The sequence below is a fragment of the Vulpes lagopus genome, chromosome 22, assembly GCF_018345385.1.
Source record: "Vulpes lagopus strain Blue_001 chromosome 22, ASM1834538v1, whole genome shotgun sequence".
Taxonomy (NCBI): Eukaryota; Metazoa; Chordata; class Mammalia; order Carnivora; family Canidae; genus Vulpes; species Vulpes lagopus.
In genome coordinates this window covers 12,429,193-12,456,468 of record NC_054845.1, presented here as the reverse complement: position 1 = coordinate 12,456,468, position 27,276 = coordinate 12,429,193, and positions in this window count along the sequence as shown.

Below are 27,276 nucleotides of genomic sequence, written 5' to 3'. Positions count from 1 at the left end.
ACCTGACTCCAAATGACCACTGGTGGTTTGTTGTGCTTTGTTTTTTTTTTTTTTTTGAAACTCACATCCACCTTCAAAAGATGCAATTTTCCACAACTAAGGACATTCAAAGAAAATTCTACAGGCCCTGAAGTCTGTTCTAAACATATTTTAAACAATAGCAACATTATTACAGTAAATGTATAATCTTACTGGGAGGGGAAAAAAACTTAGTCTGTGTTTAGACATATTTATTATGTAGTCCCATTTAGCACGTTTCCAAAAAAAAAAAAAACCTATAAAAGGCAAATAGAAAAATCATTAATTTCTTGCATTTATGCATATTGTCTTTTAAAGAAAGTTCCCCAATTAATAGGAATACATCCTTCTAATGAAAATTAACTTCTGTGGGAGCCAAAACATTGGATCTGAGGGCCAAAAAGACTCAACAAAACTAAATGTACCACACAGCTATGTAGTTGTTGGAGAATGGTTCACAAATTTTAGTTGTTCCTCGTGATAGAATACAATTTAATTTGGTCTGTGTATTATAGGATCTCTCTGTTTTTCTAAATCATGCCAAAAATTTAATGAATTCCAGCCTCCAGCATGGATGTTTTGCATCTCTGCAGGCACTCTCCAAAGCTGGTACTTAAGCACTGCAACCTTAGCTGCACTTGAACTTGAGGCATTAAGATGACACAATGGACTCCACAGGATACTTGAGAGAACACAGCTGAGCTATACCATTTGGTCACATTATTCTGTGTCATAAGAGGAAAAAATTATCAAAGACTAAAGGGGGTGTAGACCTAGTTTCCCATGCTATGTAAATGTTTATTTGCAAGTATTATATGTGCTACAAATACCCATTGACTTTTCAACTGTTTAGCTGACCTAATAGTATATAGAGACCACTGAGGATGATCAAAACAATCTAAGCAATGGATACGTTAAATAAAAGTCCAGCAAATAATAATTGCAATTGGAAATGTACAGAATAATTACTATAAATATCTTTCTACAAAAAATGCCTCTAATATTTTAAAGAAAATATCTCCAATATTATAAAAGTAATGAACTACTTAATGAAGAGTTCTAAATCTAACTAGTAGTGATTATAACAGCTCCATTTACTGAGCACCTACTCTGTACACATAGTACACACTTTAAGGTAGCTATTAAATGTCTTAGCATGGCAGGTGGCTCAGAGGCACACAGCTAGTAAATGAGCAAAGTCTATTCTATGTGGCTAGACCCAAAATGGTCACTCTAGAGCCTGATTTCTGTAAATCCATTTCAGTTTTTAAGAATAATTTGGAGGGGTAGTGCAGCACCTGGGTGGCTCAGTCAGTTAAGCATCTGCCTTCAGGTCAGGTCACAATCTCAGGGTCCTGGGATCGAGCCTCGCGTGGGACTCACAGTTCGGTGGTGAATCTGCTTCTCCTTCTCCCTCTCCCTCTGCCTCTCTGCCCACTGGTCTCTCTCACTCTCCCCACACTCCCTCTCTCTCTCAAATAATTAAACAAAACCTTAAAAAAAAAAGAGCAATTTGAGTGGTAATAAGAGAAAGAAGGGAAGAAAGGAAGGAAGGGATGGATAGAGAGGAAGGGAGGAAAAGAGAAAGAAACACTCCAACACAGACAGTATCCATTGCCAAGACTCTATTCATGGCTTCAGTGATTCAATCTGTGAACCTATAACCCATACACATTCTATTAGTTCTCTATTTTTACTGAGCCCAAGGGAGTACACAGTCATTTGCTAAAGTGAGAATGGGACTATAGCTGGCATAGAACAATACTAACTGCATATACTGCAGACCCTGCCTTCTTGGAGCTTTTATTCAGTAAGAGAGTATGTCTGTTTTCTCACTAACTTTTCTCCAGCATTTGCACCGTGCCTGTCACAAATTGTGTTCAACAAATATGTGTTGTTAAAAGCATGCTCAAAGAGCATTTGGAGAGGAATATGGGCAAATTTAGGGAAATGGCTGCCTGGAGTAATCATAAAGCAACAAAAACTGCCCCTACTCAAAAAACCTTCAGGGACATCCTACCATTTGGAAGTCCAATTGTGTTTATAGGTTTCTTTTTGAAAAGGTGAGCACAGGGGTACCTGGGTGGCATAGTCGGTTAAGCATCTGACTCTTGATTTCAGCTCAAGTCATGATCTCAGGTCTTGAGGTCAATCCCCACATCAGGCTCCATGCTCAGCATGGAGTCTGCTTAAGACTCTCTCTCCTACTCCCTCTGCCCCTCCCCCAACCCTGCATGCTTGCTCTCCCTCTCTTTAAAATAAATCTTAAAAAAAAAAAAAAAAAGGAAGAAAGAAAGAAAAGAAAAGGTAAGCATAGCAGCCATTTACATCTTGGTGCCAAAGTTCTTATTAGGTAAACATATTTGGGAGGGGGAGGTGAAGTCAAAGAGAAGGGAGTGGAGAGTTAGAAAGTATAATTAAGGAAAAGTAGAGAAAGATTCCTCTTGTTCCTCCAACTTCTTCCCCACTCCACTCCAACTTTTTAGTGTATAATCTTCTTGGGCAAGAGAGTCCTTTATTAAACATGACTGAAAAACATCTAATTGGATTATCAACACATCAATACTACAACATAATGCCCGAGTTTGTACATGACCTCAGATCTAACTTCTGCTACTTTTATGCACAACCACAAATGTATATTCTTGGCGTAGGTTTTCTAATTCCCTAATGCACTACTTGGTCTTTTTACCTTGACTTTAATTGTGTAACAGCATCTATGTCTTTTTTTTTTTAAGATTTTATTTATTTATTCATGAGAGACATAGAGAGAGAGAGAGAAGCAGAGACACAGGCAGAGGGAGAAGCAGGCTCCACGCAGGGAGCCCAATGTGGGACTCTATCCCGGGTCTCCAGGATCACACCCTGGGCTGAAAGCGGCACTAAACCGCTGAGCCACCCGGGCTGCCCAGCATCTATGTCTTAAGCTGTGTTTCTCACAAGTTATTTTTCCAAGTGTATGGAATATAGACATATAAAGTTACAGATAAACACACAACCTGGTGCAAAACCATCTGCATTCTTCTAAACAGGAATTGGTTTGCCCCACAGCTTCAGCAGTGTCATGGAAAAAGTGATGACCTTACATTCATAAGTCTCCAGGTCCTAGTCCTGCTACCTACTATGTGTTTGACCTTGGGTAAGTCATAGCCTCCTTGTGCTTGATCTTTCTCATCTGTAAAATTTTATAATGGTGTACACCTCATGGAGCTGTCAGGAAGATTAAGGTGATAACATATGGGAAAGTGTTTTGTAAATGATAGAGCTCTGTATAAATACAAGACACTATTATTGTTTGAAGAAGCAGAGTGTTGGAGTTAGACAAACTTGGTTTCTAATCATGGCCCTACTGTGCAAGCTGTGTGACATTAAGCAATTATGTAATCTGAATTTCAATCTTTTCATTCGTAAAGTAGAGATAATAATTAAGATCTAACAGATGTGTTGGGAGGATAAAAGAGGAAAATGTTTCTGGAATACTGCCTGGAACCCAGTAGGTCCTCAGTAAATGTTAGCTCCCTTTCCCTTCCCTGTTGCAGGTTCAAATGCCTTTATTTTCTTAAATCAGAATAATTCCCACCATTCTCTTGCCCAGAAATAGCCAAGATGAATCATGATAGTATGATGAAACAACAAAGCAGCAAATCAGCAGTAAGACACAAATCATGGTGTTTTCCCATCCAGTAACAATCTCTCATTATGCTGGAACCATCTACTGCAAATTTCATCAAATGCCAAATAAACAGCCAAGGAAACAGCATGAAGCAACCATGGCAAGATAAATTAACCTGGAAAGCTACCATAAAAATATGAGAAATAATCCTGAATATATCCTTATTTGTACTCAAGAACATAATTACAAATTGCTTAGGCAAGCAGAGTATGTTAATTAGATTCTTGAAATTTTACCAGACAAATGGTTTTGGCTTCCTAAGACCTTGTGGTGTCCCGGGCTCACAGTACACAAGCTATTGTGCAATTTATTTGGGATTGCTTCTTACCACAAACACTTTTTTAAAATGCATAATACTGCATACTCTGCTACTAAGCTCTACTGTGTGCTATTTCCTAATTAGGGATGCAGACAGGCTGTGCAGTAATGATGATTGATGTCTGATGCACGTCTTAGTGAGGAGGAAGGTGAGGCTGAGGATCAGCTGCAGCCCACAAGAGAAATGTGGTAATTGGTATTGCTCACTGCACTGCAAGTCACATCTTCCTGGAATTATTAGAAGAGACACTTAAGAATAGAGAATTATCTTGCATACAATTGTAGTTTTTGCTCATTCTGGGGAACATGAGGCACTGTATTTAATTATTTTCAGTATATAAATTAATTATAATGTGATTTTTATCATTTCATTTTGGTTAGACCATCACAATACTACTACTACTACTACTACTACTACTACTACTACTACTACTTCATTCTTTACTTTCTGACATGGACCTCTTTCATCCCTTGTGTTTTAGACTTCTTGTGTCTTGAGATGTATCAATCTTCCAGTCTGTGTTTTATACCTCCTAGCTCAAAATCAGCTATTTTAATGGTAATATTGATAACTGTCCTTGCAATCGTGAGAAACAGTTAATGAATAAAGAACAAGTTCAAGAGCTAAGGGTTAATTCTGCAACTTGATCTTTTAGCAATTTACTTGTTTCCTCTAGAATGAAACACTGTAGGGGAATCTGGGTGGCTCAGTTGGTTAAGCATCTGCCTTCCATTCAGGTCATAATCTCAGGGCCCTGGGATAGAGCCCCACATCAGGCTCCCTGCTCAGTGAGGAGTCTGCTTCCCCCTCTCCCTCTGCTCTTCCCCCCACTCATACTCTCTCTCAAATGAATAAATAAAATATTTTCTTAAAAGTTAAACACTGTAATTATTACCAATTAACAAACACCAAGCACAGGTAAAACAAGCGACTATACCGGGTATGTAGATTGCACAATGTAAGAAAGCTTTGCCTACAGAGATGGTGCCTACTACTTATCAAGAAAAACAAAAAAGTCTCTGCTATGAAGATGTGTTTTCTACCTAACGTTAATCTTATAAAGCAGACTTTCTAAAGAGTATGAGTTCTTTATCTATACTCCCTGACTCATCCAACTAACACATCAAAACATAGAGTTAAAATCTTTATCAATTGGGGACTGCATCAGTAAGTTACAGCACACCCAAACAATGAAACATTATATGACCATAGAGGAAAAAAAAAAAAACAGAAGTGGATGAATAGCATGAGCTCATTTATGTAGAAAGAAAGAGAAGATGAAAGAGAGAAGTAAAAGAAAAAGAAAGAAAGAAAGAGAGAGAGAGAGAGAGAAAAGAGGGATCCCTGGGTGGCACAGCGGTTTGGCGCCTGCCTTTGGCCCAGGACGTGATCCTGGAAACCCGGGATAGGATCCCACATCGGGCTTCTGGTGCATGGAGCCTGCTTCTCCCTCTGCCTGTGTCTCTGCCTCTCTCTCTCTCTCTCTCTGTGTGACTATCATAAATTTAAAAATTTAAAAAAAAGAAAGAGTAGATTTTATTTTTTTATTTTATTTTATTTTATTTTATTTTTTTATTGGTGTTCAATTTACCAACATACAGAATAACACCCAGTGCTCATCCCGTCAAGTGCCCCCCTCAGTGCCCGTCACCCATTCACCCCCACCCCTCGCCCTCCTCCTGAAAGAGTAGATTTTAAAAGTTATCACCACACACAAAAAAATTATAACTATGGGAGGTGATGGGTTTCTTAATTAACCTTATTGTGGTAATCATTTCACAATATGTACATATATCAATTATGTTGTATACCTTAAACTTACACAATGTTACATGGTAATTATATCTCAATAAAGCTGGAAAAAAATGAAAAAATAAATACAGGTTCTGGTGAGACTGAGACACCCAGTCTCTCTCTCTCTCTTGGTTTCCACCAAAAAAGAAAGGGGAGGAGGAGGAAGGAAGAAGGGAAGAGAGGGAGGGAGGAACAGAAGGAGAAAGAAAGCAAGAAAGAGAGGTTGGGGGCCGGAGGGAGGGAGGAAGGGAAGGAAGAAAGAAAAGAAGGAAGAAAGGAAGGAAAAAGGGAGGGAGGGAAGGAAGGAGGAATGAAAGGAAGACAGAGAGAGAAAATAAATATGTGTATGTTTGTATGCATTAAAAACTTTTGGAAGTGTCCTTATAGATCATCTTCATCCATTTGTATAATTTGTCTTGTTCACATTACTTTTTTTAAATCTAAAAAGAATGGGGCTCTCCTAAGTCTAAAGTGCTCCAAGCTCTGCAAATCTGCTTTATCCTCTTGCTACTTTGATCAGGAGCAACAGCTCCATTCCAATCCAGGTTCTGGATATGGTTGTTTTCTCCCATAGAGCACATAGACAAGAGACAAGAAGGAAGAGTGACAGACTTAACCTCTCTCAGACCATGAGACGATGTTGGAGAAGAGATATTTAACTCACATTTACCTAAAAATTTCCAAAAATCAGAAAGAATCTGAATTTTGCAAGAGGCTGGGTGGGTTTTTTTTTTTAAGGGAGGGTGTCCACAGATAAACTGGCTCTGGGTTCCTGAGCGAATCAGAATCAGCCTTGGTAAACTCTGTGCATTCTCTTTAAAGGGCAATTTTGACCCACTCTGAAAAGAAAGGTAGGAGTAAATCAGAGACCTAGCATTCAATAGAGCAGAAAAAAATGGAGTCACTTTAGGCTATTTCACACTCAACGTGAGGAGCAGAGTGTCTATTAAAGAGCGGGTTCACAGCCATGCTAACAAAAATTTTAAAAGTTGACTGCAAGCCATTCTAGGTAGGGCTCAAAGTGGGGCATGTCTGCCCTCTGGGCCCTTGCTCCCTGATTAGGAACCAACGCTCACCTGAGACAACTCAAGATAGGACCACAGAGCTGAGGAAGTGTTGGGAAGCAGCCTTGGGACGTATGGGCTCTCTCACTTTGCAGACAGAAATGTCAGGCACAACAAGACTCATTGTTTCACTAGCCCAGTTCCACTTCACTCAACCTTCCTTTCCTTAGCACAGTTGTAGAAATCTAGAGCCGAACAGTTCCTTCATTCTACCAATATGGAAAGAGAGGTGAGGGGCTGGAGGGGTGGAGAGGAAGAGGGGTGGAAAGTGACATGCTCAAAGTCATACAGCTAGTTATTAGCAGAACGGTAGAGTTTTGATGCCATTAAACTCCACACCAGTGTTCTACTGTATCGATGACCTCCAGTTCTTAGGTCTCCTCATGTTTCCCAAAAATAAACGAATTGCTTATCTCCAAGGTACTCATCGAAGACAATGGTCCAATGTTGCACTTCCTCCAGAGGCTTCTGAATTTTTGTCCCCCACTCCTAGAATAAAAAATTTCATTTCAAAGGAGTAAATCTCAAAAGACAGGAATAATAGCTAGCACTGCTGTCTGTCCCCAGTGCTTCATTTTATTTCTTGCCTGCATACTGAGGCTACATAGCCAGCACTGATGTTCTGGCTCAAATCAAAGCTGCATTTGATTGAGTTGGAGGGTGTGATGGCATGAGTTTCCATAAGCAGCTCCAAACTTCAAGGTTGTACAAATTATGTTTGATTTTATAACTGGTTGTGTTTCTAACGAGTGCCAGTGCTATTTTTCTGAGTCAATTTCTTTATTTGGAAAGTAAGCAAAAGGAGTATTTTCATTCCCAATGGTATCATTTTAAATTCAGATATTTAGGAAAATGTCACAAGAAACAACTGCAAAAAAGAAAAGAAATAAGCAGGGCAGGAGGAAGCTATTTTTTTTTTCCTATGAAGGATAAAGAATTCTTTTGCTTGCAAATGAAAAAAAGATGACTACATATTGACATTATTCTTTACTGTAATTAGAATAATATATACGAAAAACGATTGGCTCTCTATACATCAGACAAAGCATACCTAAAGCAATTATCTTTCCATGTGTACAATGAGAAAGGATGCTTCTGAGTAAGGTATTCCAGATATGCAATCCCCATGATTCTGAATTAGCAAAAATTATCCAAGACTTTTCACCAGTAAAAAGATGATCTCTTAGGTCCTCTCCAGCTCGCAGGGAGTTTCTTTTCTTTCCATGGAAAAAGAGTTCATCAAATTAGCTAATTGCAAAGAATCAGTAGCAATATGACTTTTACCTTGGGCAATTCTTCCATGTCTTTCCACATTAAAAAAAGTCCCTGGACTTAAATAAAAACACACATGGGTAATTTTTAACTTACGAAATAGGAACAAGATATTTTCCTTATAACAAGCCATTTATCTCAGAGGTAGAATAGCTAAGAAACTTTCTAGGTCTTTTTATATTCTGTTTACAATTTCCACTGTGTTGAAATTTGTTGACTAATAATTCAAATAGAGCACTGTCATAGGGTAGATCCCCTTGTAGGGTCCCTGGGTTGAAGGAACACAGAACAGCATGTTTGTGATAAACTGCCTTTCTAAAACAATGTGTGAATTCCCTTCCCATGAAAAAATAGATTCATTAATTCAGATGGTTAAATATTTCTGAATAGTTTCCTCATTTTCTTTTTTTTTTTTTTTTTTTTAGGATTTTTTTAATTTGTTCATGAGAGACACAGAGAGAGAGGTAGAGAGACATGGGCAGAGGGAGAAGCAGGCCCCCTGTGGGGAGCCAGAGGAGGGACTCAATCCCTGGGCCCCCCCATCATGACCTGAGCCAAAGGCAGATATGCTCAACCACTGAGCCACCCAGGTGGCCCCATTCCTCTTTTTCTTTCTATCACACTTGACTTTCAAATTAGGATTTACAAAGGGCAATTAAATTGATTCCAGTAAACATTTTAGTGCCTAATTCATATAGAATCAGATTATTACACGTAGCCTCTTCTTGAAATAAATATTGAAAAGTTTTTGTTTGTCTAATATACCTTCCATCCAGTGAAGTACATATCCTAATTGGAGGGAAATTTACCACCACCACCACCACCACCCCCACCAACCCAGCTGGCTTACAACAAAGTTTGGATTGCAAATATAATTATAATGGTAATTTAGGGGGAGAACAGAAACTCAATAGTTCCCTACAGCTTCTTAAAAAGTTAAATATGAAGGGCACCTGGGTGGCTCGGTTGGTTAAGCCTCTGACTTTTGGTTTTGGCTCAGGTTGTGATCTTATAGGTCATGGGATGGGACACGTTGGGCTCCACACTCAGCAGGGAGTCTGCTTGAGATTTTCTCCTTCTCCCTCTTCCCCTCCCTCCTCAAATAAATAAATAAATCTTTTTTAAAAAGTTAAATTTGAAAAATATAAAATTGTTTCATTATTTGAAGTTGGATCAACATTATTATATTCTGCTTTAGAAGGAGTAATGTCTAAAACATGAAAAATAAATTTGAACATCTGACTATAATGCTTCGGGTACCTACTAACGTAGGTAGTCATCATGATTTTCTTCCATAATTTTCTTCTTCAATAAGTTATACCTTCTGAAAAAATAAATTGTATTTTTATGGTCCTTTGCAAATAACTTCCAAATATATTATCTGATTTAACTTAGATAGGCAATTATCATCTCCATTTTACAGATGAGAGAAATAAGCCCAAAAAGGTAAGGGCCACTTAAACAGACCTTCTATATCTAAGTTGACTGTACCAACTACTTCAAAATTGTTAGAAATAGGGCAGCCCAGATGGCTCAGTGGTTTAACACCGCCTTCAGCCCAGGGTGTGATCCTGGAGACCTGGGATCATGTCCCACAGCAGGCTCCCTGCATGGAGCCTGCTTCTCCTTCTGCCTGTGACTCTGTGTCTCTCATGAATGAATTAATAATAATAAATTTTTAAAAATTGTTAGAAATGCCAAATTTTGCAAGCAGTAAAACATATTTAAGATCAGTTATCACTAAGGGGATTAGTAAGTATGAGTGCCAGAGAACATGACCATGCTTAGAGCTGTTTGTGAATTCCTCAAAGATTAATCACCATAATGTCTCTAGTATATAACATCATGCCTGACATGGTAGGCTCTCTATGAATCTTGATTGGATGAATGAGAAATAATTTAATGAATACATGATTTATAATTAAGTAGTGCCCCTTTTCCCTTTCTGACCTCTAAAACAGTGTCTTTCAAGCTGTGCTATTCAAAAGTACCAAAAAGATTTAAGAAGTATACCATAAAAGTGAGCTCAACCAGAAAGTTTTATAGACCCTTATAGACAATTTTCTATGCATATTAGCTTACTCAGGTTCTGAGAGGTCCTTTGGTAAAGAATCTAATTTTAGTTGTCCAAGTACTTCCCAAGCATTTACTCACAGAAATCACTCTTCTTTCTTTTTATAGAATTATTTTAACTTCCCTCCACATACCAGTGTGCTATGGAATAAGGTTTCAAAAAGAAACACTTAAAATAAAATCCCAAAAGCTAATAATGGCAGAAGGATATCACAAAAGAGGAAAAAAGTATTCTAGGAATAGGAGCAATATTTTCAAAAAGTTCAGAGACAAAAGTAGAACAAAGTAAGTAAAGGTCAGTTGGTGTGAGATGGACCAGATCAAGTAGCACCGGAGAATCTAGGATGCAGTGTCCCATCAGATATGTGGACCAGGAGCTCTGGGACTGTTCTAGGTTAGACATTGGACAGGAGCCTGGATAAGGAATAGATTAGTATCAGGAAGTTTCCATGTAGGTGCAGGTAAGAGTCAAAAAATAGGACCCCAAACATCCAAGGCATCCAGGAGTAGGCTGAAAGCAGAGATGGAGGTTGATGGCCATCAGGAACAGAGAGGTCTTAGCAAGCACCAATTTTTATAGGGGACTAGGCCAAGGGCCAGAAGTTTAAGTCTAAGAGCCCTACTGAGTAAGGTAGAACTCCAACTCCAGAGAGGGTCAAGTCCCAAGTCAAGGATGTTGACAAAAGGGAACAAGTTAGGGCCTGATGACCACTAAGTATCATGTACTCATATTGTATTATATTGTGTTTTATTATACTGTGTTTTGTTGTATTTTATTATACTGTATCATATATTATACTATATTATACTGTACTATATGTTGTATTATCCTGTACCATATTATTTTACATGTATTATATATTTGTTATATTACATGTATATCATATTATACTATAAATAATATAATGCAATTAACAAGGGAGCATCCCTGCTACTAGACTGAAATTTTGGAAGTCCTCCATTCACCCTATCTGTCTACACTTTCGAACTCAAAGACTCTCAAGATAAGGACGATGTCTCCTTATTTGCTGGGTCTTCATTGTTTTACACTGTACATGGCACATGGTAGGGAATGAATGGCAGGGGAATAAATTTGGAATAAATACAAAGAGAATGTTCAAACGGCATCAACAGACAGGATGACTTGAGGCTGAGTTGTCCAGATACTGGCCTGGGGCTCTATAAATTGCCACAGACCTGACCAAGAGTTGTTCCTGAAACCTAAGTGTAGGACAGAACCTGTGAGTGAGGGCTTAGGGATCCCAGCTGTTGGGGCCAAAAGAAAGGCGATTGCAAGATGCCAGAAAGAGATTAAAGCATTAGCCTTGATGGAGTCTGAACAGGTCTTATAAAGTGGATTAGAATATAAGAAAAAAAAATGAAAGTAGATAAGCAGGAAGGACAGCAAAGGATTAAAGAAAGCATTACTCTGGGAAGTTAAAATAAAGAGTGTGTGTGGGAATTTGATATGGGAGCATGATCTAAATTTAAACTGAGGAGTTTAATTTTTCCCCACCCCACACAACTGATTTGGAAAATGTGACCAAGTTGAACAGCAGTCATGGTGCATTTAGAGGAAGCATTTCTGTATGATTCGGAGTGTGATCTGAATGTCTGTAATGATTTACTTCTTGTAGGTAAGGACAAGCCTGGCATTTTTATGTGTTTATTTACAACTCTAGAAAGAAGTGCTGGGATCAACATGGATAGGACTCCTATTCTAGCTGAAGATCCATTAGCAACCCTTTGCTTTGCTTCTGGATGAAGATTGATCCTGAGTTATAATCACTCCATTCACCAACTCTTTTAATAGATGCCTAAGTCTAGGGCAGAAACATTCATCTACTGTGGCAGTCCAAACTAAGAAAAGTATCTTGATAAGAAAAACCAATTCAGTTACCACGACAAGCAGTAAAATAATCAGACATCAGAAACATGTCTTGTTTGTGTATTTATTTTAATGAACATTTTATATTTACAATAAATCATCTTGTAATTATTTTAAATACCATCCTTTACACTAAATTTCATTATTTCAGGCTCATTAATTTGAAATCTGTAATAATCAGTCCTAGGTTTGATATTAAAAGAGAGTTTTAAGAGGTGCCTTGGTGGCTCAGATGGTTAAACGTCTGCCTTTGGTTTGGGGTCATGGTCCCAGGGTCCTGGGATTGAGCCCCACATTGGGCTCCCTGCTCAGTGGGGAGCCTGCTTCTCCCTCTCCCTCTACTTGCTGCTCCTCTCTGCTTGTGCTCTATCGAATAAATAAATAAAATCTTTAAAATAAAAGGGAATTTTACTTCTCAATACAGTTTTATTTTTTCTGCAATAGAAGTCTTGCATATTTTTTTCAGTTAGATTGAGATAATCTCTAAAAGGTGCCTGGTACATAGCAGGAGCTATATACAGTGTTAAATGTTACATTACGCTTGTACTAAAATTAAGACTTCAAGAAAATAGTCTACCTCCTTAAGAATACAAGCAGTTATTAAAGACTTTAAAAACATGTCCAGTTGTTGTTCAATAGGCATAAAATTTCAATCAAGCAAGATGAAAAAGTTCTAGAGATCTAATGCATAGCAATGTGTGTATAGTTAACAACACTATAATGTGTGTTTAAAATTTTTTCAGGGGGTAAATTCATGTTATGTGTTTTTTACTACAATTTTTAAAAATCTGTATCCAAATGGTCTATTAATTGCAAGTGAATTTCATCTATTCATTAAAGTTCAGCAGAATCTCTTATTGGAAATTTCCAGTAAATGACAGTAATAAGGATATTTATATTGCTGGAGAAACACCAGCTACTATAACAAATTTCTGTTGTCCTACAGCTATTCTACATTTGAGGCCTACCTCTTGCTCATGTAGTACTTCTGGTGGGCAGGCAGCTTTCTTCCAGACGGTGACTTGGGAATCAAGGTTCAATTTATTTGTGGCTCCACCTCCTTTAGGCCCTCATTGTCATGTGCCTCCAATGGGATGGAGAAGGATGAACAGGATACAGAAGAGCAGATTGCAAGTAGAAAGTCCTACCTGCTTCTTAAGTCTTAGCCTAGAAGTGACAAAAGATACTCCTGCTCACATTCTGTTGGTGAGAACTACCACGTGGCCACACTCAGGTGCAAGAGAGGCTGGGAAATCCAGACCTTGGCTCAGCAGCCATGTTCCAGCAACAGCTCTAACCATAAAAAGAGAGAACAGATTTTGGTGAACAGCTCGCTGTCTCTGCCACAGCACCTGAAAACAGTTCTTAAAAATATGTTTAATCTTGGGACGGGGACACCTGGATGGCTCAGCAGTTAAGCGCCTGCCTTCAGCCCCAGATCATAATCCTGGAGTCCCGAGCTCAAGTCCCACATCAGGCTCCCTGCATGGAGCCTACTACTCTCTCTGCTTATGTCTCTGCCTCTATCTCTCTGTGAATAAATAAATAAAAATCTTTTAAAAAAAATCTTGGGGTGCCTGGATTGCGCACTTGGTTATGAAGCCCACTCTTGGTTTTGGCTCAAGTCCTGATCTCAGGGTCATGAGCCTGCATTGGACTCCAGTCTGGGCTCCACACTGAATACAGAGTCTGTTTATCCATTCCCCCCAATCCTTCCCCCTACTCACTTGCTCTCTCTCTCTCAAATAAATAAATAAATAAAATCTTTTTTTTAAAAATGTTTAATCTTAATTTCAGACTTCTCACAAAATCAAATTGTTATTCTCTTCAGTACTCTGAAAGTACTTTAATTGCAAAAATACTACAAAACTATTTTAAGATTCTCTATTCTCATAATTTTTTCCCTTTTACTTTGTCACATCCTTAATTTCCATATATACGACTTTTAAATGTGATTTAAAATGATTCAAGGACCATGAGATTCTTTTTGAGACTTCAAAGAAAGATTTAATGCTGACAACAACATGGATGGAGCTGGAGAATATAATGTTAAGTGAAATGAGTCAGTCAGAGAAAGACAAACACCATATGATTTCACTCATATGTGGAATTTAAGAAACAAAACAAATGAGCAAAAGAAACAAAAAAGAGAAACAAATCAAGAAACAGATTTAACCATAGAGACAAACTGATGGTTGGGAGTGAAATAGGTGATGAAATAGGTGATGGGGATTAAGAGCACACTTACCATGATGAGCACAGAGTAATGTAGAGACTTGTTGAATCACTATATTGTACACCTGAAACTAGTATGACACTGTTACTATCCTGGAACTAAAACTAAAAAACTTAATTAAGATATAATAAAATAAAAAGAAATATCCAACACTGACAAAAATGGCCTCCAACACTTCTTTGTGGCTATAAAAACTTACTATTTTATACCATGCCTACAGCATATATTGAATGTACAGTAGGAAAAAGAATGCCAGCCAAATTATAACTTAATTCATATGGAACATTCATTTATTCAAACGCCTACTTTTAGCTTTCACATCAAATTCAACATAGATTCATACTGCTATAATTTTTCAATAATATAGTTACTGCAAGTAATATAAAAAATAATTTTTTCAGGGATTAAAATGATAAATAAAAGCCCCTGAGGTGACATTAAAGGTGAATTCCTAAGAAGTAAAAGTAAATGGAGACAGGACATTACAAATATGAGGAGGGATAATAGGATTTCAAGTTCTTCCTACTTGAAAAATGGATTGAGCCAACAATTTCAGTGAATCATGTGAATCTGCACATTCTCAGTGTTTTTGTCATAAGTAACCTGTGGTTGTATGATTATTTGTATTATCATCTCTATATTCTAATTAATAGATTATTATTATTTAATAATAATTAAATAGTAGCTTACTATGGAAACCTGAAACTATCTGGTCTACAATGAAACTGCTTTAGAGTGAAGTTGGACAATTTAAATCCTCCTCCCCCACATGCATATCCTTCTACATAATGAGAAGTGGCACTGCCTAATTCAGAAGCAATATTCTTGAGTGCAATAAATGACATTTGCCTTTAGAACCCTACTTCTCCCTCTTCATAGAAAAGACTCACCTGAGTCTTCTTGCTTCATGCAGGCCTCTCTCCACCTCATCACCCATGTCAAGGACCTAGTATCTCCTCCCAAGTCAATCACTTAAGCTTATTGATCAAACTGGCTTATTACCTTGGTCTGAATGAGTCTCAGTCAATGTATCTCTTCAACTAGGTATTTGTCTTTTATTCTAATTGTCCCTGAAAGGAGTTGTCAATGAAAGGAATGCCAAGCATAATCAAGCAGATAGAAGTCTTTGTGTGGTCAGGGAGACTCTGGAACCACTTATGATCACTCCAAAAAATTAGTTTTTTTCCTTGTATGTCAAGTGTGGCAGGGTCCCTGTTGGGCTGAATCCTTCTTCCTAGCCTTGAAGAAATAGCAGTTTTCAACTGAGAAGAATTCCCTTGATAGGTGGAGGACAGGGCTCCTAAATCCTGAACTTACTCAACTTACTCGATCTCCCTGAAAAAAGGGATCACATTTATGCAGCTTCAAATCAGGTCAGAAGCTGAGACTTCCCCGTTTATTCATGTTCCTGATCAGATTTCTCAGAAACATCAACCATTTGGTCAGTGAGCTAAAAAGCCATTGGAGACACAGTCTGAGGAATCAAGCCTGAAAGTGAAGAGTAAGAGCTTTTGAAGAGCAAAAGGGCCCTGCTTGGGTGCAAAGTCAATAATGAATGAGGTCAGGAGTGAGACCTCAGTAGGACCTTACACTTTGTTAGAGACAACTCACACCTCAGGATCTAACCAGTGGATCAAATTCTTTCTGGATGAAGGGCTGTGACCCAGGAAACCAGAACTTTCTTTGGGTGGCCCTGGAAATTTGATACCTGGAATATCAAATGTCTGGGGAAAAGACATTTGGGCCAACACACAGTTAAACTCTAAAAACCACCACCATATCCAACCCATACCATGTAACCTGCTTTCTACTACCTCACCTATGCCTGGCCTCACCTGAGATGCTACTACTCTGTTCCCACCTGCAAAACCATGTCTAGTACAATTTCTTAGCCACTTTCTTTCTACTGAAAGGATAGGGAAATCTCAGCAATGACTATTTTCTTCCCCCTTAAGTAAATGATTTTCTGTTCTCCTGGGAAAGGATGCTAGACTCTGGTTCCCAGAATTCTATTCCCAGAAGAAGAATCTCCCAAAGCAAGAATCTCATTTTCACCATTAATGTCTAGAGGGGAGCCCCGTCTGTCCTCAAGGACCCTCTGTCTCCTAGAACTTCCTACTCCCTCCAACACAGCTATGTCCTTACCTCTTAACACTAAGTTTACCCCTGCCCTTCTTTTTCCCAAGACTCCCAAAGATAGATCATGTTTTCTTTAATTCTGTATAGAATTTAATTATACATTCAGATGACAAGACCTACTTTCCTATATATCTTATGCTTTTTCTCTTGTTTCTACTTTTTAATAGTAAAGGTTTTAGCCATCTTTAAATGTGACATTTTATTTGCTAATATATTCCATTTATATTATTGTTATATATATATGTTATATACACTCAATTCAGACTGAGAAAATTCTTCATAGATATTAATTCTGTAAGGTCTCTTGACGCATTTTTGTAATTTAGATCAACTTCTCTTTAAAATATGTTTTAGTCAACCCATTAATGGCGAAAACCTTTGTGATGTTCCATGAACTCCAGAAAAATAGTGTTTACTTCTTTGGCTTATATGATGAGAGACATTATCTTGATGCTTTTAAACAATGGGGTGAAGTTTTAAGAAAAATCCGACAATGAAAGATAAGACTTTGACACTTCTCTGTCTTCTCTGATCCCCAAATTCTCCATGCCATCCCTTAGATCCCTTGTCCTCTCCAGACTCTGAGTTCAGTCCTGTTTTCAGGCTTCTTAAAGCCTGAAACCAGCCTTCTGCTGGTTATGCTCTGTCTGGATATATCCCCTTGTTGTCATCACTGAGTTTTGACATAGCTCCTGTATAGCTCCCATCTCTTTCTCTTACTTCAATAGCTAAATCCCTACCCCTACCCTTTATTTTGTTTTTAATTACAAGAAGTCTGGAAGTGTGGCATCCAGGGCTAGGATTGTGGCTGCACAGTATCAAAGACCTAGCCATATTCCCTTTTCTCCACCATCCTTAGCATTGCCTCTGATCACTATGTACTGATGCAGCATGCAACATACTTATCTTCAAGGCTGGAAAACAAAAAGAAAAGAACAATACTTTACTTCCAAAAGTATTGTGCCAGCAATACTTTTCTCTATTTCTCAGGAAAACAAAATATTTCCCAAAATCGTGCCCCTTACTCCCAACAGATATCCTTTATTTTAAAAAATATATATATTTTATTTATTTATTCATGAGAGACAGAGAAAGTGGCAGAGACATAGGCAGAGGGAGAATCAGGGTCCAGGTAGGGAGCCCCACGTGGGACTCGATTCTGGGACTCCAGGATCACACCCTGGGCCAAAGGCACATGCTCAACCTCTGAGCCACCCAGGCATCCCAACAGATATCCTTTAATACGTCTCACATTAGAATTGGATTGCATAGCCACCCCCAACTGCCAGGGAGGGAAATGGGGATGCTTTTAGGGAGCAAGAAATGGTATATGTTTTAGTTCCTACTATTCTACTTGTTCTAACTCTGGGATCCACCTTGCTCTTGTCCTTCCGGAAACCAGAACCTGTGAACCCTAGACCCATAGCAAGGGCAGTGCTACCCAATTCCAGGCCTCCTATTGCTAACCACCTGCCTGGGGTTCCACTCATTGCTCTGACATGACTCATGGATGTTGCTCTCAGATTGACTGGACAGCTTCCCATCGCCTTGGCTAACCACATCTTCAGAGCACCCACTCTATGTCCAGTGCTTGGTCAGACACTCTGAGTCCCCCAACCCCCACCTTTCTAGCCAAGCTGTTCAGTAGGGCTGAGCTCCAATGCTGATAATTTCAGAGATAATTTAGCTTTTCAGTCCTAGTCCTGCCTTTGATCTTATGTTTCTAGGAGTATAGCTGACACATAGTAAGACCTCACAAAAGTTTTTTTTGAAGGAATGAATGTCCAGGTCTACGTGATAAACATGGATTAGAATGAGAGGTTAGGCAAGCCAAAAATCTGGAAGGAAATCATCTATGATAATTCTTTGATCTATATGACACTCTAGGAGTACACATTTCTATGTGGTTAAAAAAAATTTACATGTAGATGATTTGTTCTTCAATTGCTATGCTGCTTTGGGAATGCTGGAGGAAAAAGATTTTTCTCCCCCTTTCTGGAGCCTTAAAGAAAGAATCAGGCACACATCCTCACATTACACCAAGAGCTACTAACTTTTTTTTGTTGTTGGTCTTCCCTGTATGCAGTTTTAATGTCTTGATTCTGTGAACCATGATATATAGACGTGGGTAATTGGTGGCAGATGTACGTATCTTCTCCTCTAGAAGTTTAAGAAAATATGATCTAATTGAGGAACAGTTCAAACAAGCACTGATATTCAATTAAAAGTCATGTTCCCTTTGGATAAAACTTAAAGGAAAGAAGGTTTTTGTTATACAAATAGAGGCATAAAACATAAATAGGAAATATGGTAAAAATATTTGGGACAAAAAATCTTTCACTTAGAGTTTTGACAAATGTTCTACATGGACAGCCCTTCAGTAAAAAAAAAAAAATGCATAAGAGGCCTTGTGGTTTCCCATTATTTGTTGTGGTAACAGCAAAGATGTATCTCATCCTACATTACCATGATATTCTAATTATAACTTTTACTTAGCATTGCTATCACATGCATAAGTGTATCCAAAATTGGAGCAGGGGAACAGAGAATAGGAAATCTCCAGACAAAATGGAAACTCCCTATGTTTCTCTTTGTTGATTTCTATACTTCTAGGAAAAAGAAAAACAGTAATTACACAGCAAAGGTTATTACAGAGGTTGCAAATATACCATTGAAGAAACTACTGGTAGTGACTTGCCTCACTCTTTACCAAATTATTGTAGAAGGAAAAAAAAATCAATGGATGAGTTAAACACAAATACATGTGAGAGGATTAACTACAAATCACCTAGTGATTCTTCTTATGATATAATTAACTGCCCTTATTACATTGCTGTCAACATTTTTTTAAAGATTTTATGTTTATGTAATCTCTACACCTAACATGGGGCTTGAACTCACAACCCTGAGATCAAGAATCTCATGTTCCATGGATTGAACCAGCCAGGTGCCCCTCTCATCAACATTTTTTTTAATGGGAGAATCAGGCTCTCAAAGGACAAAGTCACTAGAAGTTTTCTAACTTTATCAATTAATCCATATTATTGGTGCTCACACTTTGAAATTTTACAAACTGGAATTAATCTTATATTAATAAATGTCAACTATGGAAATAATACCATGCATCCATTTTCCTTACCTCTCTGATCTTTGACTTTTCTTTCTCATCAGAATTTCAACTGAATTTGTGGAAGAGAGTAGATATCATGTAGCTGATCCTTTTGCATTAAGGCTTCAGACAAAGGATTCTCATTCAGCTAAGCAAGCTTGGGCAATCTGACTATGTGGGAGGATGAGACTTTGGAGATAATGTATTTATGGCTTCCTCGTGTATTTTCCTCTTTCTCATCCCAAATTCAGGAAGGTAGTAGGCCACATGCTTCTTGCCTCGGGGGAGTATTAAATATGTCATAAGGAGGAAAGCAGAAGTTGCCTGCATGATACTTCCCTACTTGGTTTTATTTCCAAATGTCTAAACTACCCCCCACTCCCCCCTCCAGAAATCTATGTTGGATTCCCTGGAGGGAAAAGAGAACTGAGTCTGCCTGTGAGGGAAAAGGTTGTGCCTTGAAGAAAATTAGAGATTTTTCTGCATCCTTGTTTTCCTGCCCTCCCTTCCCTGAAGAAGTTGCCAAATATTTCTAGCTCATCAAAGATGCCTATACCCAAGGGTTGAATGAGAACAGCGAGAGGCATGGATCTGAGAGACTCAGAGAACTGAGGCAGTGAGAACCTCTGTGGAATGTAGAGTGGGGGGATGAGAGAAGGGACCTCCCCAGGGCTGTGAGGGTCTGTGAAGCCTCCATATTTCCTTGGCAAAGGATGGGGAGCACCAGGGAGAAGAGCCCTAGGAATGACTGAGGTTGAATTTCTTGCCTACACTGTGGAAGGAGAGACTCTGAGTCAAAATTAATTCAAAAAAAAAAAAAAAAAGAAATGTGGTATTTTTTGCACATGAGAGTTTGAGAATTGAGATTCATAGCCAGAAAACTGAATACAGATACTAAAAAAGGATAAAATGGAAGATACACCTCTTTACTGAAAAGAGGTAATGGTCCCTTTCACCAACAACTGATATTCTTTAGAAACTGTGGTGAACCACACATAAGAACTATACGTGTCCATTTGAGTACGTGATCTTGAAATACATATGAAGCATTTAGTGGCCTGGTGTGCAATTTGAATATGTAGTCCTGTATCATTGCTCAAACCTCCTCATTGTTTCATTCAGCCATTCCATTCTTGTTCATTCATCCCCTGTACTCACAGACAACGTTCATTCCCTGAGCATATGCCCTCTTATGTGTTCCCATAGGACCCTTCTATTTGCCTTCAACAATAGTGTCCAAATTGTGCACTAGTCTGTAAAGTCCATAAAGGAGGAGTTTTGAAAAGACTCCTTCTTTCTAGAGGACTGGTATCCCCATTATTTGTTCAGGTTTTAAAATATAGTGTAATGACAAGAACAGTGAATGAAAATATTTACTACTTTTGATCCATGATGGGCGAAACTTGATGCTAATATGGCTTCCTCTCCCATCCTCCAAAATTAAAGTTGAAATGGATATGGGATTATTGCTTAGGTAGAAAAGGAAAGGGGAAATTTTTTCACAAAAACTTTTAGTTTCTTATGGAGGACAATCAGGTTCTCTCTAATTTTGGTTCATAGTGTGTAAGCAAAACCACACACACACACACATACATACACACACACACACATAAATGTTCATGGCTTTAAATTTAACTTATTTTTAATGAGACTCTGATCATTAAAGCAACAGGATTTTCCTGGGTATTTAAAAGTTGGGGAGGCAATTTATCACATATAGATGTTGGTTATGTATAATATTCTCAACAAAAGATAGAACTATAGCTATTTTACACTTTCTCTAATTAAGGATTAACGCAGGTGTTTGGAATCACTTTTTTAAAATTAGGCTTTTAAAAAAGATTTATTTATTTATTTATTTATTTTAGAGAGAGACTGGGTGGAGAGGCTGAGGGAGAAGGAAAGAGAGAATCTCAAGCAGACTCAGGGATGAGGGCAGAGCCCAATGTGGGGTTTAATCTCATGACCTTGAGATCACAACCCAAACTGAAACCAAGAGTCAGATGCCTAACAGACTGCCACACAGGCACCCCAAAATTAGGCTATTTTGGTGGGCAGTTTTAGGTTTATAGAGAATTTGAAAGGAAACTACAGGATTCCTATATATTTCCCTTTACCACCTCCCATTCCCTGCTCCCCCCTCCCCCCAAATCTCCCTATGATTAATATCTTGCATTAGTTTAGTATGTTTGTTACAACTGATGAGGCAATATTGAGACATTATTGTTAACTAAAGTCCATAGTTTCTATTAGGGATCAGTTTTGTAAATATCCCGTGGGTTTTGGCAAATGTATAGTGACACCCACCCACCATTATAGTATCATATAGAATAGTATTACTGGCCTAAAAATGCCCTTTGCTCCACCTACTCACTCCTCCCTCCACTGGAATCACTTTTTAGCCTGGTTATAGATATATTATTGGTATTCTACTGGTCCTGATGGGCAGGACTGCATAGAAATGTACTATTTCTTGCTAATGTTGGAATTATTGTGAAAAAGGTGTTATGGCCCAAGTAAACACTGTCAAGGGAGTGTCTGGGTGGCCCAATCTGTTAAGCATCTGCCTTGGTCTCAGGTTGTGATCCCGGGGTCCTGGGATTGAGCCCCGCGATGGGCTCCCTGGTCAACAAGGAGTCTGCTTCTCCCTCTGCTCCTCCCTCTATTCATGCTCACTCGTGCACTCTCTCTCTCTCTCAAATGAATAAAATCTTTCCAAAAAAAAAAGAAAGAAAGAAAGAAAGAAAGAAAGATAATGCTATCAAATGGTTTCTAATACCTGATTTGGACTTAAAATTTACACTTATACTTGAGGCAGAAAGGCAGAAATTTGGAAGAAAGCAGCTAAAGAGATTGGGCAAAGTTTTTAACTTATCCCTGAATGTATTTGGAACAAGACATTCTCTTTTCATGGAGAAAACAACAAAATCATCTGCATACATAGATGTAACATTTCAATGTCATTCAAATTTTTTCCCTCCTGTGTATAAGATTAAAGTTTTATAAACTAGATCCTTACAGTTAGTTTCTTTGTGGTCATTTTACTCAGATTCTTGCCTTTAGGCAAAATAACCCTTAAGCCATTTTCCTCCCAAAGGTTTTTTCAGAACTATCATAAAACTACATTATACAAAGTTCAGAATTCATTTAATTGCTTGATACTCTTATGGTGATAAATCTATCTAGGAACACCTAAATTTCATCCTGTTGTTATATGCTCATTCCTTACCTCAATCTCACTTCCTAGGGAGGAAGAACCCTTCTTGGGTATAGCAAATTTTCACAAATATTAAGATTATTGTTAGGTTCATTTCTATTTTTTTTTTCCCTCACAGCTAAATAATTCTGGCTTCTTCATCTTTTCCCATCAGGTCTTACTTCCCATTCTTAAATTATCTCAGTGGAAATGATGAGAAAACATGCAACATAAGGATGACAATTTAGTATCATGAAACTGTCTTCCAGTGTACCAGGCCATTTCTAACTTATAAATATTCACAATGCCTTATGCTTTCATCCAAGAAGGACTATCCTTAATATTTCAGAGCTTTGACTTAACATGTAATTTACTCAATCAAAATGAACAATGAGTTCTCTGAGCACAATCTGTAAAACATGGTAGGGTTCTTGTCCTTGTGGGGTTTATCAAACCTAAAAAGCAGATGTAGGTATTGAATGCATGGTGCAGAACTTGCATTTAATAAACATCTGGAGAAGGAAGATTTCTCTGGTTGATTTGGTGGGTATTTCATGGAGTGTCCTAGAGGTGGCTGGAAAGATTGGACAGGATTTGGATGGGCAGAGCAAGGTGGTGAGGACAGTCCAGACCAGGAGCACAAGAGTAAAGCCACAAAAGCAAAGGCCATTAAGTGAGCAAGGAAAGATGAGAAGTCCAGCCAAAGTGCAACGAAGTTGAGAAGTGGGGGCAGAGAAGGAGGGGGTGGTGAATAGCTTTGAAGGCAATCTTAGGAGCTAATTTGAGACAGTAACAAGTTATGGGTTTAATAACATGCCTATTGTGACCTGACTCTTGTTGCAAATGATAGTAACAGGCCATTTTGGCAGAAAGAGGAATCTATCCGTTTATATATCCAAACCTAGGGAAGGAGAGAATATAAACTAGCAGTTCCTGGAACAACTCCAACCAAGCATGCAAATACCACTGGGATTCTCCCTGTTTTCCTCATCTCTGCTTTGCTCTCATGTTCCCTATGATATTAGAACCATAGTCACCAACATTTTCTAGTTTGCCTTTTCCTGAGTGCCTCATTAGAGAAGAATTGCTTCCCCTCACCCCCACCCCAATCCTAGTTGAAGGAAAGAAAGAAATGCTGGGAATGTCTCTAGTTATCCTAGTGTGGATCACATGCTCTCATCTGTAACCAATAAAGAGGTACCATGATTTCCAGCTGTCCTTAGAAGCGCATGGTTAAGGTGGAGGCTGGGTTAGGAGGTGCAGCTCCAAAAGAAACATACTGTCTCTAGAAAAAGAGGACAAGGCAGAGATAATAGCAAATGTACTCTATAAAGCCATTAATCTTTTTTCATTGTCACTCTATGAATAAAAAAGCAATGCAAGATCATTTGGAAAGTGGGAATATTGATTAAACACAAAGAAGGAAAACATTAAAATCACCTGAAGTTGTTAATCTAGAGATAATGAACCTATTAATATTTTTGTCTACTTTGTTTTGATGCAAATGTATGTGTATCTATGTATGAGTGTGGCAGACATAATAATGCTCCTCCCCTTGAAAGATCCATGTCCTAATTCCTAAAACCTGTGGATATGTTGCTTTACACAGCAAAAGGGATTTTGCAGATGTAATTAGGGATCTTGAAATAAACAGCCTAACCTTATACCTAACTAGAAAAAGAACAAATAAAGCCCAAAGCCAGCAGAAGGAAGGGGAAAAAAAAAGATTAGAGTAGAAATAAACGAAATAAAGGCTTAAAAAATTGAAAATTTCAATGAAACCAGGATCTGGTTCTTTGAAAAGGTTAAAAAAAATTGAGAAACCTTTAGTCAGACTCATCAAGGAAAAAAGAGAGAGAACTCAAATAAATAAAATTAAGACTCTTAAGATGGAAATATTATTCTGAATAATTTGGTTGGGCCCAAGTTAGTTACAATGGTGCATATGAGAGGGAGGCAGGAGGATCAAAGTTAGAGAGAGAGAGAGAGATTCTATGCTACAGGCTTTGAAGATGGAGAATGGGGCCATGAGCCAATAAATACAGGCAGCTTCTAGAAGCTAGAAAAGGCTAAGAAACGGATTCTTCACAGAACTTCCAAAAGAAATGCAGCTCTGTTAACACCTCAATGTTAGCCAGGTGAAACTGATTTTGGACTTCCGACCTCCAGAACTGTAAGATAATAACTATAACTCTGTGTTGTTTTAAGCAACTAAGTTTATGGTAATTTGTTATAGCAACAATAGAAAACTAAATAATGCTGGCACCTGGATAGCTCAGTAGGTTAAGGGTAAACAATGAATATATATATTATATACATATGTATGTATACATATGGGGGTGAGTTTTTTTGTTTTCAACAAAGTCAGGATCATACTGTACCTGATGTTTAGTGATGTACAGTTTTTCAAAATAAAGATCGTAAATTTTTTTGGTTTGTTTTTAGCAGAAAAAAATGACATAGTGAAAGTGGTCCTGGTAGTACCAGAGATTGGTTAGAAGTATTATGCAGGGTGTTTCAAAGGGAGAAGAGAGGCTAGTGGGAACAATCTCACAGATTTTTGCAAAATGGTAGTTTTGAGATGCTGAAGATCTTGAGAGGTGTAGTAGCAGAGAGAACAGTGAAAAGGGACATTTAGGGACATTTGAAGAGCATGACTGACGGGACTCAGTGACAGCACTTTAGGTGATGTCATGTTCTTTGGCATAGCCTTCTCTCAAAGTATATAACCAGTGACCAGTTTTTCATCTGTTAACTTTGTTTTTCCATGACATATTTTTTCAAATGATTTTTCTCAAGCAGTTCAGAAAATCATGCAGATATGACCATGAGGCAGCAAAGAGAGACACCCATTTCTTAACTCAATTATCAATCCCATAGAGGAATTGTTTTTGGTAAAACATCTGTTTCAAAAAGCACATTTTGTCTATATGTTGCATGTATACATTTTGACCATGAAGTTTGCAAACCTAAATAATATTTTACTTTTTTACAGATTAAACACTCTCATTTACTTCTTCTAGGGTATGCTAAAGATGCACATTTACTCAAAGAAAACGTGAGACACAAATCATCTGAAGTAGAGAATAACAGATGGATACGCATCTCGTACGTTCCCTCCACCGTATTCGCAGGGCCTAGGCAGTGCTGGCAAAACAAAGATGGGGAGAATGCTATTTTGAGGACACTAGTCTTGTGTTGGCCGTATTTTTACTTCCTCATCAGTCTTGTTCCTTGAGTGATAGAATTCATTTTGTAGAATGGTGATAAATAGTGCAGTGGGAGACTAAACAACTTTTACCTTGGAGCTAGCGGTTCTTTAACTTTCAAAGTTCATGCAAATTTTAAAAGAGGTGCTCTATTTTAAAAGATTGTCTCGTACATCTAATGCTGATTAAAAAAAAAAACATTGATTTTCTCCTTATCCTGGGTCACCACCAATGGAAAGACTGCACTAATATACCATGTTCATTGCAACTTTGCACAGTGAATTGAATTATATATTGCTGATAAGGAACAATATATATCCTGCAGTATAATTCAACACATCATATGTGATAATATCCGTAAACTATTTATTATATGTAAAATATGTAAGTATATGTGTATTTGTGTTCCCACTCTTCCCCTCCCCCAGTCCTTAATTACTATGTTTCCAGACTTGTGGCCACCAGGTGTATTTCTTTTCTCCTTCAGCCTTGATTTCTCACCTTGGATAGAGTTCCTTCAATTCAATATTTACTGGGCAGCTGTCATGGGCTGAACCGTCCCCTCCTCCTGCCCTAACCATCCTCCCATCTGGAATGTTTTTCCCTGTTTACAGTGGCAACTCTAGACCAGGTGACAGCCCACACTAAAGAGATACTTGATGGAAGTTCATGTTCTGCCCTGTATTTTACCATTGCAGACATTTTCAAGATGGGCATAACCTTTACAGTTTCTTATTAAGCACTAAATATCTAAGTCACTCACTCTTTCAATTAGTGTGTAGCTAATATTACTACTACTCATTTAGTTATTGAGCTAGATAGCTGGTTTAAAAGTAGCACTCTGTAACATGTGCTGAATCAGAGGATTGCTGAGTTCTGATTGGTTGAATTCTTAAGTGGTCTGATTGTGGACGTCAGAACATTCATAAGAGTGAAGGTTGTGATAACTGTTCTTGCATAATAGCTGGTGTTTGTGCTAAAGAAATATCTGGAAATGTCCAGTTCTACAGATTTTGCAGATAACATGCCTCCCAAAAGGGCTACTTATTAAAAAACACCTAATATCACTTTCAAATTACAAAGGATGTGTAATATTCTATTTACTACACATTTATATTACATAGGACATGTAAATCCCACTTGTGAGAAAGAAATAGACATGCTTTTATAGGCAAAGATCAAGTGTTCTGCAGTTGTTAATGTTCAACTGGGAGGGGTCATGTGTGTCCAGTATGGGCCATGGGAGGCCCTTACCTCATTTTATATTATTGCCCCAACGCTGTTTC